Genomic DNA, 4,825 nt, shown 5'->3' on the forward strand with positions numbered 1-4,825 from the left:
GATATCAATCTAATTAATTGTAAGATTATTACTACAATAAAGTTCGCGTTGCTGTTACGCGCATCATCTCCAGTCAGCCACGCGCTGATTGGCCGACCAACGACCGTCATAGATATTCACATTTAGCCTAGCTCTATAGTCTATGCCATCGCCAACGCCACGTGCGTTGGCGTACCCACGCTATCGCCATGTTGCGCAACAGCGCCGCCGCAGGCACGCGCTACAATGCGCGGCCATACTCAAGCACTCTTGTGCGCGTCGTCGATCAGTGAACACGTGCGAGCGTCGTTCCTAAATCCTTGTCTCGTTCAAGTCTAAGTGTATTTCAATCTCTAGATTTAGTTCAAATCCAAGTTATTAATATTTCAATTTCTAGTTTAATATATATAATATTAGTATTCCGTACTATCTTGTTCGTGAGTGTAAGTAAATTCAGTGAATATCTGAATATATCGATTTTTACTTAACGCCACGTGTTCTTCATTACCTCATCCCTTGTCTCCGAGATTCCGATAATAACGGATGTGTTCGCGAGGCTAAAGAGGCAACGGGTGTTCATAATAACTCAAATCTTCTTTTATCGAATAATTAGCGGCTAAAGCGAGAATTCCGTTCTGTCACCGGGCCAAGGTGTTGTGCGGCATACGCACTTACCACGAAGGGAACAACGGACTTCGAACACGCGGTAGTCTTCTATCCGAAGTGACGCTGCTACCACAACGTCTCTTCGCAACATTTCTCAACCTTATCACTTTAATAAATTAACACTCGCCCGTATGCCTAAATTGCGGAAGAATCGCGCGGGTAACAACGCACTTCGGCGACTCGAATACGACCTCCACGTGGCCGCGATTTACGATCACAACGCAATCATCGGCGAAGGAGTGACTTACGACGGCGAGTACGAACTCCTCGTGCATGATCGCCTCTGGAGCGCCCTGCCAGTCCCATCCGCGCCCGTAGCAGCTTACCAAGGAAGCAGTTTTCGACTACGCATCTCCCTCGAAGAAATATCTGCGTAGAGCAAACACCGAAAAGTAAGTGAGAATTATGCATTGAGTCTTTATGCATTGACTCCCGGTTGCTTTCGCGTTTTCCCACCGGGCATACGTTTGCACCGATGAAATATAAAGTATACGTAAATTACGTATACGTAAAGTATAAGAAAATTAGATGTAAACGAATATAAGTGTACTCGTCGCGCTCAGGATTCTTTCGGGTTGCATCATTCGCTTTGTTCGCGTCGAGCGACCGCCGCATAGTTGCATCACTCGACCGGAAAGGTTTTACGATCGACCCCTTTTTTTTTTGCCTCCCTTGCTACTTTCCCCTAAGGCATGTAGGGTTTTGAGCTGCTTTATCGTTGCGTATGAAATATTCTAGTTTCGAAATACCATTTAACGTTGAATATTCGCCGCGTAATGTTAACACCCGTTATTTGACGTAATGTGCCCGCCTTGTTTTCTCGAGCCACGAGACTCACGCACTCCCAGGCGCCGTATACAAATATCGTATAAGTACGGTGCGTTGCCTTACCACATTTGGATATCGACGCGTAGACGACGCTATCGCCAAATCGTTCCCTAACAGTGCCGAATATCTTTGCTTTCGATGCAAGGAAGAAATACCAGAAGGGACTCTTACGTATCGTCTGGAACTGGCCCACGCGTTCCAGTTTGGGTACACTTCCGCCCGGGATCATTGTGATAACTGCCGTACCAGTCTTGTAATAGTCCGCGACATCGAGCTTTGCCCTGACTGCACCGAGGTTTTTATCGTATCTCTGGAAGTGCTCAGGGAATTAGGTAACACTATAGAAAACATCTCCGGACGATATTACCTTGACGAGACGAATCCCGCTCCCAACGGCATTTTATCGCGCCGGCTAATTTCTCCGTTTCACTGATCCGCTCACGGTCAAATAATCACTCGACGTCTGGCTAATCGCAAGGTCAGCCGTGTAATTTGCTGAAATCCCTCGAGAGCGTTTTCAATAATTTGCCGCTGAAATTATCAGAGGGGTCCCCGCGGTCTTGACGTAACACATTTGGTGACAGCGGTGGGATATCGTTAATCGGGAGAGTCGGACATATCGGCAAATCTCACCGACCCACCCAGCGTTCGTACCGTGATTATCGCACCTTATGCTTCGCACCCCGGTAAAATCTAAAGAGAGCGATATGAATACTCGGAATAACCCCAAGAAACCTTTGACCGAGGAGGAGCTCGATAGGATTCGCGCCGCGCAAGAGGAGCATGCCGCGCAATTGCAGGCCGACGCCAATGCATTAGAAAAGGAAAGAGAGAGAGAGAGTCCGCGCAGAGAATGAAGCGGTAAACCGGGAAAAGGATAGAATTAGGCTGGGACACGACGCGGTAAACCGGGAGAAGGAGCGAGTTTGGGCAGAAAACGCCGCTTTGCAGCGGGACCGCGCCGATGTCGAGGAAGGCTGAGCCGCGTTACGCGAGATGAGCGATATGATGGCATCGTTGCGCGCCGAATTAAATAGCATGCGACGCGAAATGGACATACGCCGCGACCCTCCATTGCGAAGCCCTAACCTACCGCCAGGCCAGCCGTTCGGTGAGACGCCACCGCTATTCGGGGATCACAACGAGTCGGGCGCCGAACCGCCCGCCGTTCCGAAGATTACTTACCGGGAAGCCACCGAGTACGTCCCGCACTTCGACGGTTATAATATACCGCTGTCCAAGTTCCTCGGGGCCTGTAGGCAAGCTCGCGATATCCTTCCCCCGCATTACGAAAGACCCCTCACGCGTCTACTCATAACCAAACTACGGGGTCACGCGCATTCCGCGGTAGCCGACGAACCCTGCGAGTCAGTTACACAACTCTCGGATCTGCTCAACAATGCCTTCGGTTCCGTCAAGAGCGTAGCGCAATATCGAGGAGAACTGACCGCCGTACACCTCCGTCCCAACGAACATATCCTAGATTACATAGACCGCGTTAAAGAGCTTCAATCTGTAATACGCGACGCGCTCGCGGGACCCTGAATCCTGCGGTGACCAGTGAAATTGACGAGCTTACTGCTCACTGTTTCTGCGAGGGCCTCCCCACCCCGTACCGGCTACAGCTGCGGCCGGAGCATTATCGCGAGCCTTTCGAAGCTTTCGCAGCTGCAAAAATGATCGCGAAGGGCGATGAGCTCGAACGCCAGCGTTACGGGCTCTCCGCGCGACTCGGACCGCTAAGACAAACGACCGATGCACGCCGCCGATCACCCGAGCCGGACGTGGGACGCAACAGACCAACGCCCCCTACTGAGAGGCGACAGTCGCCCCCGCGATATAGCGATTACAGGAACCGCGAACGAAATTATCAGCCACACCGCCTCTCCGAGTGGACCAAGCATCGCACCGAGATGCGACCAGCGCCGCGATAACAGAAACCCATCCGGGCCGCGGAATGGAGACCGTGTCACGCGTAACTTCGAAACGCCGCGAAACAACAAGTGGTGTAAGTACTGTAAGAATCGCGGGCATGAGATCGAAGAGTGCCGCAAACGACAGTATAATAACAGTAGATTTAACGGGCCGGGAAACGGTCAGGATCCGCCTCGCGGGATGGACGCGCCGCGTGCGGATCCCCTGAAAAATGCGCGTCCGGTGAACACGGTAGAAACGGTTCGCGAGGAAGCAAACACCCGAGTCGCAATCCTAAATCTACCTGGGCCGTCTCACGCCCCCTCCATTCTGCTATCCGTTAGCGGTTTAGCAGAACCAACCGACTTTATGGTCGACACCGGGGCCGCACCTAACCTTATAAAGAAAAAACATGTGCACCCGAGCACGCCCATCGTCAAAAATGATACGATCTATCTCACAGGGATAACGACCGGCAGAATCGAGACCTTAGGATCGATAACCGTCCAGTTCCGGGGTCACGAGATAAACTTGCACACTGTTCCTGACAGCTTCCCGATCGCGCAGGGAGGAATCCTAGGATCCGACTTCCTCCGCGATGACGCCACTATCGATTTCGCTCGCGAAATAGTCGTGTGGCGGGGGATCAAGCTACCCTTCAAGCATTCAAAGAAAATTCTAATTCCCGCACGATCGCGGACAACGTTTTACGTTAACGTCGCTAACTCTGAAATCGAGACCGGCTACCTCCCTCGACTTAGCGTCGCGGAAGGAGTTTACTTAGGAGAAGCTATCGTGACTAATAGAGAGGGAAGAACATATGTACAAATCGTGAATATTACAGAATCGGATCAAGAGATTGCCGTCCCGACGATTCCCTTAGGGGAAATCGGTTTAATCGCGCCGAGGTCGCCACGGGCAAGTCGCGCCGTTAATTGCGTCGCCGCATCGAGACCGGAGGAAGCATTGCGTGAGCGCGATAGAACCACTCTTGTCAGGGATCTGCTTAGGCTAGATCATCTTAGCGACATAGAGGCGGAACATATTAATGCCCTTGTGAGAGACCATGCCGACCTCTTTCAACTCCCCACTGATCCGTTAGGCTCCACAAACGCCACTTCGCATGTTATAGCGACCACCGACAACGTTCCTGTGAACGTAAAACAATATCGATTCCCGCCGATGCACAGGGAGGAAATCACCAAGCAGGTCGATAAATAAATTGCTAAAAGATGATATCATCGAACATTCTAATTCACCATATAATTCCCCCTTGTGGATCGTGCCTAAGAAACCCGACTCTCAAGGAAATCGGCGTTGGCGTATGGTGATCGATTTCCGCGCATTGAACGAAAAAACGATAGGTGACGCGTACCCCCTCCCTAACATCACCGAGATACTTGACCAGTTAGGGAGTGCCAAGTATTTCAGTGTCTTT

The 4,825-nt window shown here is 51.2% G+C and overlaps 1 pseudogene; it reads left to right on the top strand.

Annotated features, from left to right (window-relative positions):
• Positions 1-2,349: 2,349 nt before the first annotated feature.
• On the top strand, positions 2,350-3,407 carry LOC148936447 (uncharacterized; annotated as a pseudogene).
• Positions 3,408-4,825: the final 1,418 nt, after the last annotated feature.

This window comes from Pogonomyrmex barbatus, unplaced genomic scaffold (genome assembly GCF_055798465.1).
Source record: "Pogonomyrmex barbatus isolate J1 unplaced genomic scaffold, ASM5579846v1 scaffold21, whole genome shotgun sequence".
NCBI lineage: Eukaryota > Metazoa > Arthropoda > Insecta > Hymenoptera > Formicidae > Pogonomyrmex > Pogonomyrmex barbatus.